Source organism: Rhinatrema bivittatum, chromosome 1 (genome assembly GCF_901001135.1).
Source record: "Rhinatrema bivittatum chromosome 1, aRhiBiv1.1, whole genome shotgun sequence".
In the NCBI taxonomy this organism is placed as follows: domain Eukaryota; kingdom Metazoa; phylum Chordata; class Amphibia; order Gymnophiona; family Rhinatrematidae; genus Rhinatrema; species Rhinatrema bivittatum.
Genome location: NC_042615.1, coordinates 269,690,894 through 269,706,342, shown reverse-complemented (window position 1 = coordinate 269,706,342; position 15,449 = coordinate 269,690,894). Strand labels below are relative to the sequence as shown.

General features: G+C 38.0%; 1 protein-coding gene across 1 annotated transcript in view; it reads left to right on the top strand.

The window, feature by feature from the left end:
• The window catches only part of SFXN5 (sideroflexin 5), a 932,409-nt gene that overhangs the window by 693,894 nt on the left and 223,066 nt on the right, over window positions 1-15,449 (top strand). The gene's annotated exons all lie outside the window — the stretch shown is intronic.

Below are 15,449 nucleotides of genomic sequence, written 5' to 3'. Positions count from 1 at the left end.
TGGTGTTCCGTAGTAGAGGTCCAGCTTAGGATAATGCCCGTTCTCTGACTTGGGTCAGTCTTGCTGTTTTAACAGAAGGGACGGTTAATAGGGCTTTGTTAGCAGATCTCAGGTTTCTATGTGGGACATGTACACATAGTGCTGTGTTCAGCCATTCTGCTTTTTCATCATGAATTAATTTATGTATTGTGCATAGTGTTTTGTATTGTACTCTGTGTTCTATGGGTAGCAAATGTAATTCTGCTAGAGTTTCAGTAATGTGATTCCTTTTTCTTTTGCCAGTAAGATTTCTTGTGGCAGAGTTTTGCAGTATTTGGCGTGGTCTTACTGTTGTGTCTGGTAATCCTAAGAAAAGGGCGTTACAGTAGTCGATGCTAGCAAATATTAGTTCTTGTAGGACTGTTGGAAAGTTTGTAAATGTTAGTAAAGGTTTAATTTCCTGAGAACCATAAGTTTAGCACATCTTTCTTTGATATTTAGTGATACGTGTTGTTTGAGGCTGAGTTCTGTGTCAATTATCACACCGAGGTTCAGTACCTTCTCGTTTAATTCTATTTTCTGATTGTTTTTCAGCAGTATTGGAGTTTGAAAGACCGTAATATTTATTCGTTCTAAATTAGGAATTCAGTTTTTTCGATATTAATAACTAGCTCCAATTGGTTTAGTAGCTGTTTGATGATGTCTTGGTACATGTTAGCTAGGTTTAGTGTTTTTTCGATTGTGTCTTCAATGGGTAATAGTTGAATGTCATCAGCATAAATGTAGTGTATGATTCCCAGGCCTGCTAGGAGATGGCATAAAGGAAGCAGGTAAATGTTAAAGAGTGTTGCAGAGAGTGCTGATTCCTGTGGTATTCCTGTTTGTAGGCTTATTTTCTCTGACAATACGTTTTTAATTTGGACTTGAAAAAATCTGTTACTTAGATATGATCTGAACCAGGCGATAGTTTTTTTTATGTAGTCCTATTTCTTCTAGTCTCTTTAAAAGTATGTCATGATTTACTCTGTCAAAGGCTGATGATAGGTCTAGCATCACCAGGATGTAATGCTTTCCACTATCAAATCCTCTCAGAATGTTATCGGTCAGTAAGAGCAGCAATGTCTCTGTGCTGTAATGTTTACGGAATCTATGTTGTGAAGGGTACAGTATATTATTGTTGTTTAAATGTTCAGCCAGTTGTTTTTGTACAGTTTTTCTATTAATTTTGCAATTAATGGTAAGTTTAGTATAATATTGTAAACCTGTAGCTGCATTCTTTTCTGTAATAGCTTTCCTTTTCTTTTTGCCTTTATTTTTATCCAGCTCTTGGGCTTTTCAGCTTGGGTCTCCTCTCTTTTTTGGGGGAACTGTATAGGAACCTTTTATCATATAAGGAATGGTTTTCATTGTCTATGAAAGAGATATAATTTCTCTATAATACATGTATCATTTGCCTCATTAAGATGTTCCTGATATTTGTATTTCTTAAAGTTACATAATAAAAAAAACATTTTATATATATATATATATATATATATATAATTCTAATATCTATATATCAATCAATCTATCTATCTATATATATCTTTGGAAATAGTAAAACCATAATTTATTTTATTTGTATTCATTTGATATTCAACATTTTTCTAATTGAAATACAAAGAAGATTCCATTAAAATGCTATAATTTTCTACAAATAGAGTAAACAAATAATAATAAACAATGAAGGCAGCATCAACATTAAGACTCCTTCAGGTGCAGTTGATTCAGTCGATTATATACTCCACAATAAGCATGATCTACAGTAGATTCTCCCTTTGGAAGCTCTAGGAAAGGCAAGAAGGTCTATTATGTTTGTCTATGAGACGTTAATAAATGTTGGAGGGGATTATAATTGTTAGTTTCCTCCACTCTTGTGTAATTGGGAGGTTGTGAAGATGATATATAATTTATGGGTATAGTACAATGCAGTCTTTACATTTTTTTATTATCTGCATTGAGTATGATATTATATTGTATATTTTATATTGTATTATTTTTATTATTTATTTATTTATTTATTTATTTAATGTCTTTTTTATACCGATAACCGTTCACACATCGTATCGGTTTACAGTTAAACAGGAACCATTGGGCAGAACCCTTACATATAACATTGCAAACAGGTTAACTTTTGGGCAGGGCCCTTACATAAAATTGAGAACAGCAAAATCACTATATACATATCACCAAAACTATATACAAAAGATAAGTACATAAATAGCCGAGTCAAAGTACAAAATCGATAGGCATACAACGTAATCCGAGAAATAAATCATAAGTCGCGTATCAGATACTAGGAGAATCACTTATTTAATCAGTAAGGATTTATGTAATGGGAGGTGATGTGTGGTAAGCTTGCTGGAAGAGCCATGTTTTCAGTATTTCATGTATTGACTTTTCAGCCCCTTGGAGAAAGAGGGGAGTTGACCAGATGTTTAAAGGTAACAGGCCTATGAGCCTGAAAACCAATCCTCTTATCCACAACCCCCAAAATTAGATAACCCAAAAATAATCTGCAAAAAAGTCATCACCTAGCTTTGCTTTTTAGCTCTCTTCTCTTCCATTTGTGCCTTTGCCATCCTGATAACATTTTCTTCTTTTAGCTTTTTCAAATATTCTTCCCTATGCTTTGGGAGATGAACAGAGCTTTTTATCATGTAGGTCATTTTTAACAATATGGAAATGCTAAATAAATTCCCAAGGTCCTAGCAGTAATGTGATTTATGAAGGCATAGGTACCTATGTGATTGTTTGGCTGCTTGGGTATACTGTGTGTGGATTCCTGCAGTGTAAATGTGACAGAGGTGGAATCCTTTTTGGTAACAAATAAGAATCTGTTTCCTACGCCCTCTATTTTTTCTGTTCTATATTGAAATATATAATGCTCCTGTTGTAAACCGTGGGTTCAAATCTTTCTTTACCTGCTGACATTCTTTGTGACCTTGAGCAAATCACTTTGAAATCATTTTTCAAAAAGGGCCAGAGTGCTTTACTTAGCTGGCCATGGCATATAAAACTGGAGATAGAACCAGTGGTTGGGGGAGCTGCATCTAGGTAAGACAGTTTCTTCCTCTTTCCCTATGCTATGTAATGAAAATAAAATTTGGTTTTAGCATATGGATTTTAGATTTAATTACTCATCATTTAAAATTCAAAGTCAAGGTAAGTTACAATTCAGATACTATAGTTATTTCCATACCCACAAGGTCTTGCAATCTAAGTTGTACCTGAAGAGTGAACTGGCTTGACTAAGGTCACAAGGAGCATCACTGAGAGATGCAGGGTTCGAACCCTGGTTCTCAGCCTGATGATCTAACCACTAGGCTACTCCTCTACAAATTCAGACACAGAGAACAATCTAGTACAATCTGCCAATGTCTCATTTCTGCTTTTTTTGTAGAGTCTGTAAGACTGCAAAACCAATAATGGTTTGTAATAGCAGTTGAAAAATAAGGACTCGAGTAAAATGTTTTGGTAAAACGTCCATGAATTCTTCTGGTCTCTATATAATAGAAACCCAAGAAGTCTTAAGATGCCATATTTATGCACAATTACTGTATTTCTTCTCTTGTTTTGTAAGCCACAAACTATTATCTAAAGAAAAGCAACATATTTAGAGGACAATTTTCAAAGGAAATTGCTCTGATAATGAAAAGGTTGCCACAGTAAATTTCCCAATCTGAAAATTGCCCTCCTTTCAGTGGCCAAATTCTTTTAGCTGAAGAAAAAAGGGACAGTGGAGAAAGGATTGGAGGAGGTAAAATATGCGCAAGGATTTATTTATTTTTTTTTTTTTTTTAAATCCTTGCATATACACTATATATAAAGGTGGAAAGTCTCCAGCTACCTTTGCATCCACCAGTCTCAATCTTATAGAGTTTCCCTTTGATAATTAGCTTACTGGTCCAGTGGCACAAAGTATTTGTGGACTTGCAAGCTTCCTGCAGTTTTAAAAAACCTGTCTTCAACTGTCATGAAAAAGACCCTAACTTAGCAATGACTAAAATGTTATAAAAATACTTGAGGTAAGTTTACAGCCTTCCTTAGAGGTGAGGAGGTTTGAGGCACCAGTGCTTTCAATTTGGGGTGAAGAATAGAAAAGGAAGATCTTTGAAGGCTTGAAAATGTATTGCATCCAGGATCATCATCTTTACAGTCAAGAAGGAAAGAGAGGTGCCATCCTTGAAATGATAATGGTAAAGAAAAATCACATAGTAACAATGCATCTACTGAATAAAATAATTCATTAAACAGAGATACTTCAAACTAGGGCCCAGATTCATCATTCATCACTGAATGAATCCAGCGAAATCGGGGGGGCTGGTCTGCAAAAGCCGGCAGCCTTCGCACCACCGTGGTGTCTTCGCTGTTGGCTTTCGCACCGAATAGCACCACCATGAAAGGTGGTGCTATTCGGCGCGCCTCTGGCGACGATAACGTTACTAACCTTATCACTGCCAGTGAAGACACCACTGAGTCTGCCCCCTCGCTGCCCCGACTCCACCCCGAATCAATTTTGCATGCTATTGCATGTGAAAAGGGCCTTTTCATGTGCGATAGAGGCTTATCGCAGGTGATACGGCCGTATCAAGTGCGATAAGTCTTTAGAAAATAACCCCCAAGGGAAGAAGGCCCTGATCATGCTTTTCTCAGGTGTGATTAAGGTATCTCTGATGAAAGGGTCACTTTCCACCACTTCCTCTTTCCTAATACTTTTGTTTGTTTTGTTTTTTTACAAATGGAATGTAAATAGTTTAATTACACACAAATCAGTATGGTAGACATCCAAATGTTACATTTGAAGTTTTTTTTTTTTTGGGGGGGGGGCAGAAAATGGGATGTCTTAATCTCCTACTAGCATGCATTTTAGGGAGCTAAATTTTAGGAGGAAAAGTGCTTTGGCAATTTAAGAGGCAGTCCTCCTCATAAGGAAAAAAATGTATCCGCTCTCTGTACTTTCAGCGGTGTCTGATATTATTCCTGAGTTTCAGAGTAAAGCAGAATTAAGTCAGTTATATAAATTACAAAAACTGCAACAATTTAAAAGTAAACTAGATATATCATACTATTTATTATACATCTAGCACTTTCTAAACTCAGAAATGAATATTTTTTTATTGCTAACAAACTGGTGAATGTGATGCTGCAACCATGTTGCAGCATCACATTCCCATCATCAAATACAACAAACTCAGATACCACAACCCTTCCCCCCAACGGCATTACACACACCTCAAACACATACTACCATCCATGATCTCCCCTTCACTATCCCAGATAATCGGTATCACCGCTCTTTCCCTCATACTCTTTAATGCGCAATCATTATGCAAAAAAAAACCCCATACTCCTTGACCTACTCACTGATGAAAATCCAGTCATATGCGCAATAACCAAAACCTGGTTTAAGGAAACAGATTCGGTCCTCCTTAATCAACTCCCCAACAATTATGACATTTTCTCTATCTCCAGGCCCAAAAAGAGAGGAGGTGGGATCCTCCTAGCTTCCAAAAAAGAATTAAATCTGGTCCCCCTACCCATAGCCTCCCTGCATAAAATTGAAATAGGCCATTTCAAATCCCCGACAATACAAATCTGCTTAATATACGTGCCCCCAGGTACCATAGATAATGACCCTTCACCCCTTATCGAACACATAGCTAAAAACATCAACACCGACACCCCAGCAATCATCCTAGGCGATTTCAACTTACATGTAGACACCTTACCTCACACATCCTCCTGTGACCTTTTCCTAGATTCCCTAACTGCCCTCGGCTTCACACAATCCATAAATGACCCCACCCACAAGGCTGGTCACACCCTTGACCTCTTATTCGTCAGTTCTCACATAGAAGCAAACGTACCCACCTGCACTCCCATCCCCTGGTCAGACCATTACCTCATCAAGTCCTAATGTTCAATAAAACCAGCATGCCTCACTCACACAAACAAAACCATCCACTACAGGAAAATCTGCAGCAGCAATGACCTTACTGCAGCTTTATCCAATAGGCTAAACGACATCAGCCTAACAAACGCTGACTCAGCCCTGTCCTCCTGGCAGAACATTACTACTTCAATTGCCAACACTGTCTGCCCCGTGCAAACTAAGATCATCTGCCCACAGAATAGCAATAAAAAACCCTGGTACACACAAGAATTGAGAAACCTCAAGCAACATCTCAGAAAACTTGAAAAGAACTGGCGTAGCAACCCATCCCCTCAACACCAAGCACAGTTCAAATCCTCCCTACACACATATTGTGAAAAACTAAATAAGACCAAAAGAGACTACTATGCATCTAAAATCCACCAATACCAATTTAACCCTAAGGCCCTATTTGACTATGTCGCAACCCTCACCAAATCTACACCCCCAGAATTGCCAGAACATATTGCTAAAATGAAATGTGAGGAGCTTGCTACATTTTTCCACAATAACATAAGCAAGCTGCTCAACCAATTCCCCACTACCACATCCCCCACACCAACCCACCAAGACGCACACCAGCCGCTCCCCGAAAACCCTCTCAAGGGCATGTCCACCCTTGATTGCACTGCTTCCATTGAAGTAGAATCATTCCTCAAGAAAGCCAAGCCATCATCTCACCCCTCTGACACGATCCCTACCAAACTCCTTTTAACTATTACCAAACTCATTGCTAATCCCATCGCCAATATCATAAACTCTTCAATCAACTCTGGCCTTGTACCAACTCTGGCCTTGTACCAACTCTGGTACCTTGTACCATTCATCAGCAAATGTCACACAACCCTTACAAATTCTTCAAAACACCACCGCTCGAATCATAACCAACACACGCAGAAATGAGCATATAACCCCTATACTCATGAACCTTCACTGGCTCCCTATTACCTCTCGTATTCAGTACAAATCCCTCTCTCTCATTCACAAAGCCCTTTACAACCCAGAAATGTACTGGCTTAACGGTTCCCTTAAATTCCACCAAGCCAAGAGACCCACAAGACACCAATATCATGCAACCATGCTAACCCTCTCCCACAAAACCACCAAACTGGCCGCAACTAGAGCTCGTCTACTCTCTGTATCTGGACCAACCCTTTGGAACACTATGCCATTAGATCTACGCCAAGAGGCTTGCCATAAAACATTCAAACGAAAACTCAAAACATGGCTTTTCACTAAGGCATTCAAATAGTACATATCACCTAAACTCACTCATTTTGCTCACCATCAATCTGCTGAAAAAACTCTTTCCCTGCTGCATAATGCTTCTACGCTCACCACCCCTCAACTCTCCTCCACACCTCCCATCAGCCCTCCCCCTTTAGTCCCTCCCCCTCCGTCCCTTAATGTCCCTCCCCTCCTGCGTCCCTGCCCCATCAGATCCCTCAGTTCTAATTTTATGATCACTTAAATGATATCTACCTCTCATAGTAGCTACCATTTTTTAATTTTCAACTTCACACCTTGATATACATAACTTCAATAATGTACACCTTGTATATAGTTTTATAAACATATGCTATATATCCTCCCCAATGCATCTATTGTAAATAGTTCCTTGCAATCTGTGCTACTCCTCCTTTTCCTCCCCTATGCAAACCTTGCAACTCATCATTCCCCTCCCTATAAGCAATATACAACCCTCCCCCCTCCACTTTGAATTCTATACATTCCGTCCATCTCCATCCCCCCTCCCTCTACCCCATTCTTTCTTTCCCCCTACTCCATCCATAATCATTTCTCTCAATATCATCCCAGTTATCCAACAACCTCTATTTAAGTCCTTCTATTTAAGTCTCGTATTAATATATAGTTTATTTAATTTTATTTTATTCACTGTTTTTTCCATAAGTTATAAGTTAATGTAAAGCCTCTGTTTTTGCTGATTTTGAAGTTATAATGTAAACCGAACTGATGTTATTCTACGAAGTCCGGTATATAAAAACCACAAATAAATAAATAAATATTAGGACTAAACGGTTATAATAAAATAAAGAATCTTATTTACTCAAAACATTTCCCATCTATTGTAAATTTTTTCTCTGTAGCTGGTTCTAGGGGTTTCCCAGTGCTCCTTTTGATCCTTCAATTTGTTATGGCTTGGCAATTTTCTTCAGAAGGGTTTTTCTAAAGCTCGCATATTTAGAGATCTTTTTTTTTTTTCCATCTGCTACTTCTAGGCCTGTTCAGGTATAGTAGGCCACCTGCAGTATCTCCCAGGCTCAGTAAGGCACAAATTTACTGATTTTACAGATTAAGGGCCTGATTCATCAAGGTATTTTCCCATAGACACAGAATGGGTAATTTTCAAAGTAGTTGCATGCGTAAATATAACATACTATCGTAGCAATTTTCAAAAGCCATTAACTCAAGTAAAGTGCATTTACTCGGGCAGCAAGGAGACAGCAATGTAGAGCTTCATAAAGAAATGCATATTATTCCGGGTAAAGAGACTTGGGATTTGGAAGTCTGAAAAGAAAACTGCAGTTTGTGACATGTTATGAAATAAAGGCTTTCTTTAGAAATCCAGTAGAGATCGAGTAAAGGAAGAACAAATGTTGCATGATTGTCCTGACTCAAAATGACATCACTAACTCATTTGTATAGCATAAAGCAGAAGTAATGACTCTTGTCCGCAAGATGACTGTCACTTGACTAATGTGTGCCATTCACCATTGTACTATTCCTCCCTCCCTCCCTAGACTGCAATATAAAAAAAATGTTTAGCTGTTTAGAAGATATGATTTACCTTGAGAAAAAATGCTGTCAGCTGTGAATCGTGGGAAAGAATAAGGAAGGATCTTCTTTGAGAACTCACAGGAAACAAAAAAAAATGGATAGAAGCAAAGGCAAGTGTAGTGTTTCACAATCTGTTTTAGCCTTCATCTTGTTGGCAGACCATATTAGAAACAGCAAAAGGTTAATAAGCCAATGTGCAGTGGGATTATTTCAAGAAAATGACAGTGAACCAGTAATTACTAATTAGATGCAGTTTAACAGGAGGAAAAAGTGAAATCTCCTCTTCACCAACTGTCAATAATTAGCAGATCTGGTGAGGTTGAAATGCGTCCACAGTTAAAAGGCTGATTTTTAATGAAATGGCTCTTGATAAAAGAGCTGTAAGGAGGTCGCAGCCATGGCCCTCCTTAAATTTCACTTCACCAGTGTTTAAAGAGATAAATCAGACACACATGTCAGCAAGGATTGTCCAAGAAGTTGTCTGTCCTTCAGATTGTTTATCATATTGTATCATTACTTGCATTATTGCTAACTCTAAAGAGCGTCTATTTTCAGAAATAGAAAAGAGACTGAACAGTTTGCAGACAGAATTTATTAAACATTTATAGCTAAATATTCACAAACAAAACAATTCCAGAATGGCATGGAGGACAAAGGTGTTTGTTGCGCCTATGGCTGGCATGAGCTACGTCTAATTAGGTGGGAAAAAACCCTGCATCTGTCATGAAGGATGTGGGTGTGGCATAGGTTATATATCTAGCTTGGAGGATGGAGAGGTGTGACATTTCTGGTGTGGAGGACTAGCACATGGGTCACATTTGTCATGGAGTGTGAGTCATGGACCACACCTGACATAGAGAAAGGGGACTACATCTGGTATGTCTTTCACTAGCCTCATTTAAAAATAGTTTGAAAACCCATCTGTTTAGCACACTACCTCAGTACCCCATGCCACTTTGTATTCCCATTTATTTTGTAATGTTAATTAGTGCTTGTAGAACACTTTGTTCAAGAGTGTCATATGAATAAATAATAATAATGAACTGATATCGCACATAGGAGTGTGGAGAACTGGAGCTGCGGTCACATTTAGTATGAAAAATGGAGGCTGAGACTGTGCATGCTTTGGTGAACGAGTGTTTTTCAGATCTAACATAAATTCTGAGAGTTTTGTAGATTGCATCCACCACAGAGAACAGGGTCATGTGGTATATTTCTTATGAAGCACAGTGGGAGGATCTGCACTTAGGGTGGAGCATGCTGATGTGGTGTGTGATAGAAAGACAAAAGATATGAATGAATGCCTGGAATTAAAGACAGAGAAGTGGTGTTCAGCAAATATAGAATTCATAAATATGGTGATGTTTTTATTGCTGTAGAGAAGTATGGACCTATAAAATTCAGACGTTTACACCACATCTCAGTGAGAGTTAACATTTCCTAACCTGGTCCTGGAACCTCACCTAACAGGTCTAGCTTTCAGAATATCTGAATTAATGTGCATGAGATATATTTGTTTACAGAGATGAGTCTAGCATCAGTGGTGGTCATCTCTTTGAAAGATAAAGGTATTATCTGCATGGATAAGGGTGAATCAGAGTGGGGTGGAGTGAAGCAGAGGTGTAGTGAAGTATGGGAGAAAAATTTGGGAGTGCTTGAGTAGAAAACAGACATGAACTCTTTTGGTTTTGGTAGGAAGCTGTGAGAAAACACAAGAACTTTATGGTTTGATGTGATATATTCTGCTCTGACTGTTTTTTCTCCCTTGACTTGAATTAACACTGGGCTAAATCTTTTATTTTAATCAGCAGTTTGTTTTGCATCTGAAGCTGACAGTCATTTTGTATTTCTGGATTTCACCCAATGTCAGTCTTTAGAGCAGTAGAGCTTTGTTTATTATTTCTGCATGCTTAGTTTCATCCTACCCAAGCACCTCACCTTAGCACTTCGTCGTTTTTTTTTTTTTCCCTCCCCCTCTTTCCCAACATTAATTTGCAGAAATAAATTTTGCACGCAGGTAATCTTTCTCTCCGCTTTGTTTCTTTGTTACCTGCACCAGCTGTTCCTGTTTTTTTTTTTTTTAGGGCAGGGTTCACAGGCCTGGCATGTATTTCCTGAAGAACCAGACTTTGCCTGCTGTTCTGCCCTTGCCCTTTGGCCTTCCCTTTACACCCTCACCCCACTCCCACCGACAGCCTGGCATGTGTGGAACACCTTTGCTGCAAAAAAATAATAATAAATAAATAAATAAAAATTCCCGACGCCTCACTTCCTGAAAGGAGCAGAGCAAATTCCAATGAGAGCTCACCTTTTAATTACCTTCTAATTGTGATGCTGTGGAAGGCTGCTTTTGGCAGGGATGGAATGGTCTGTATGGAAGATAATTAATAGATAAAAGAATTGTGGATACAAAATGCAGTAATAATGTTACAGTGATACATATATCTAGTGTGGGATTTCTTGTTTAATTTAGAAAAATCATTATACCAGAAGAAACTGTTTTCCCCCCTAATTTTTTAGCAGAAATATGGAAACTACAGATTCATATTTCCTTCAATAAAGGACATACATATGCATCTTAAGACATCATGTATATCTTTCATTACAGTGCAATTGTGAATTATTTTAATTTTATGCTCATAATTAGGTTGTAGGACAGATGGTAAGTTTTAATTTAACCCTCTACCTGCTACACGCTGTTCTATCAGTCATGTCACTGCTCTTGGCCAGCAGCCTGCTGCATTCAAATTCTAAGATATCTTGGGATCTTAAGTTCTGAAACTTATAGAAGAATTCTTATGACTACAAAGCCTAAAATAATAATCATTTCCATCCATTTTAGGTCTCTCGGGTATTTTGATTATTTTCAGATGTCTTGTTTGACACATTTAGTCTATTCTATTTTAATATTTTTATCCTGCTTCCCTCTCAAGATAGGGCTCATAGCAGATAGCAACAGCAAAAATTCAATGTTTACTTAACATAAAAATGAACAGTTTATATCATACAGACCTAATCTCATCCCCCACTCGCTATGAGTGTAAATGAGGCTAAGAAGGTGGCTGTGTTAGTTTTCAAGAACTTCAGTCTCCCATAATGCACTGCAGCACATGATGTCACTCTACACATGATTATCATGTATAGGAAGAAAAAGTAATGGAGACACTAATTGTTTTTGTGCTAAAATTCACATTGGAAAGGTAGTAAAATTGAAAATGAATGAGTTGCTGCTTTCCTAGAATGAAAATAGCCAGTACTGCCAAGAAATACTGTGATAATATACAAAACGTCTCTATGGTACTACTAGTAGCAGGAATAATTATTTCGCTCTGTCATAAAACAATACTTAGGATGCATATTGACTTCATCAAATTATCATTAATACTCTGCAGGATGACACTAGAGAAAGACAAGTATAGATTAGAAGGCAATCAAAGTAGATTGAAGTAGTGCTCATAGGGATCAATTCTCAAACTGCATTGGGATAAAGACCCTGCATGCTTTTTACCTACAGGTTTTGCACCCATTTTCACAGAAAAAGTATGCATATATTTTAGAATTTTTCTGGAAAAGTATGTGCAGAGATATGAAAAGTCCATCTATGTGCATAACCAAACCCTGGGAATGTCTCACCTCAATGCAGCTAAGAGTACACACAGGGATGTTTAGCCACTGCTATTACTAACATCAGTAGCATGGGATCTTCTTGGTGTTTGGGATCTTGCTAGGTACTTATAGCCTGGATTGGCCACTGTTGGAAACAGGAAGCTGGGCTTGATGGACCCTTGGTCTGACCCAGAATGGCAATTTCTTATGTTCTTATGTTTTTAGCTACATTGAGAGATGGCAATTTTCAGTCGCTTGATTAATGTAGATAAAACACTTTTTATCCATGTAAGTTGCTTTGAAAATTTCTTCCAATTGCCAGAAGTATCAGGGAAAACTTTTAGTGGTCCCTTATATAAAGTATAAGAAAGAATAATTGTATGAGACCTCACCTTTTGTAATTGTAATGCCAAGATAGTTACCTTGTGCCCTGTGCTTGAAATGATAAAGTGAACTTTAAGAAGTAGTCACTAGATCCAAATATTCCTGTAGGAATGTTTTATGGAACAGAGGATTACTGTAACTACATAAGAACATAAGAAGTGCCATGCTGGGTCAGACCAAGGTCAGTTGAGCCCAGCATCCTGACCAACAGTGTCCAGTCTAGATCACAAGTACCTGTCAGATCCCCAATAGTTAATCTATTTCTTGAATCTCACTCCGAGGGCTAAGTGCTGGATTTCTCAACTCTGCCTGGTTAATAACTGTTTATGAACTTTTCCTTCAGGAACTTATCCACTGCTCTTTTGAACACCAACTATGTTAGTAGCTTTGCCCACATTCCTTGGTAACAGATTCCATAGCTTGATTGTGCACTGAGTGAAAAAAAGACTTCCTATTATTTAAGAACATAAGAAATTGCCTTACTGGGTCAGACCGAGGGTCCATCAAGCCCAGCATCCTGTTTCCAACAGTGGCCAATTCAGGTTACAAGTACCTGACAAGGTATTTGTAAGTGGTCTTTGTTCTAAAGCATATGGGGATAGACTTAAAGATCCAAACATGTATATGCTAGAGGAAAGGTGAGATAGGGGAGATCTATGATAGAGAAATTCAAATATCTCAAAGATGTACATGCACAGGAGGTGAGTCTTTTTCAAGAAAAGTAGGCTCTAGAAAAAGGGGTCACAAGATGAGGATGAAAGGGGGTAGTCCCAAGAATAACTTTAAGAAATATTTCTTTACAGAGAGTGTGGTGGATGCATGGAACAGCCCTCCAGTGGAAGTGGTAGAAACAAAAACAGTATCCAAATTCAAGGAACATAGGATCTCTAAGAAAATGATGAGAATTATAATGCTAAATTAATTGGACAGATTGACCGATTGGATGAGCCATACAGTCTTTTTTTGCCATCATGTTTCTATGACCCTTGTGATGGAGCAAATGTCGAGTAGGATCGAAAACTCTGCCCCAGTTTGCTAGGTGGTTGTTGTGGCTGCAGTTTCTGTTGCCTTCATTCCCTAGGGTGCCCCCATGGGGGAACCTGTTGGGCCAATTGTCATTGCGGCTGTCATGGTAGGAGATGGTACTGTTAATATGGCTAATAAGATAGTCTTGGACAGTATGGTCTTTTACATAGAAACATAGAAGTGATGGTGGCAGAAAAGGACATAGTGACCCATCCAGTCTGCCCAGCAAGCTCCCATAGTTATCAGTTTCCCATACTTATCAGTTACTCAGACCACCAAGGTCAGGGTTCTTGTTGGGTTACTGTTTGAGTCCAATTTACTTTTACCCCCTTGCCGCTGATACAGATAGCAATGTTGGATTTGCATCAGAAGAGTAGTATCAGGCTTTTTGGTTAAGGGTAGAAATCACCGCATCAAGCAAGTTATCCCCAAGCTTGTTTTCCCAGATTGAACAGTTCAATATCCTTGTTGGTTGTTGTCTGAATCCAATTCCTCTTTCCCCCCTGCTGTTGAATTTGTTTTAAATCTGATGATTACAGATTTTGTGGAGTGTACTCTAGTCCTAGTGATGTTTTGAAAGAGTAAGTAGCTGCTCCTGATTTACCTGTTTCACCTCACTCATGATTTTATAAATTTCAATCATATCCCCTCTCAGGCGTCTCTTTTCCAAGCTAAAGATCCCAAATCTGTGTTTGTTGTCTCCATAAATAAGCACTTTTCCATCTCTTTTATCATTTTCATTGTCCTTCTCTCTACCTTTTCTTTATCCGTTATGGAGGTAATTTTCAAAAGGATTTACACACGTAAAGTAACATATATCATAGCAATTTTCAAAAGCCCATTTATGTGCATAAAGTATCTTGAAAATTATCTCCTGTCTTTTTTGATATGGGGGCAACCAGAACTGCACACAATACTCAAGTGAAATTGCACCATGGATCTATACAAAGCCATTATGATATTCTCAGTTTTGTTCTCAATTGCATTTCAAATAATTCCTAATATTCTATTTCCCTTTTTGACCACCTCTGCACACTGAGCCAAAGATTTCAAGGTATTGTCCACAAGTACTCAGAGGTAATTTTCCTGAGTGTTTCCTAACAGCATAATGTAACTGTAATTGGATTATTTTTCCCTTCTTGCATTACTTTGCACTTATCCACATTACATTGCATCTGCCATTTAGAAGCCCAGTCTCCTAGTCTCAAAAAGTCCTTCTGCAGTTCTTCACAATCTGCTGCTATTTTAACAACTCGAAACAACATCTGCAAATCTGGTCACTTTACTTGTCATTCCTTTCTCCAAATCATTTACAATCCCCTGTTACACACCACTTTCTCCATTTGAAAAACTGACCATTTAGTTAGTCCTACTTTCTGTATTCTTTCTTTTATTTAGTTACCAATCCATAATAAGATGCTGTCTTCAATTCCATAAACTCCCAATTTCCTGAGGAGTCTCTCATGAGGGACTTTGTCAAATGCCTTCTGAAAATCCAAATACACTATATCGAATGGCTCACCTTTGTCTGCATGTTTATTTACAGCCTCAAACAAATCTAGTAAATTGGTAAGACAAGACTTCCCTTTGCAAAAAAAATATTTTGCATGTTCTATTTACATATGACATGATGATTATTATCATCATTTCTTTATTTCGTGCTTTTCCAACAAGAGAGTTC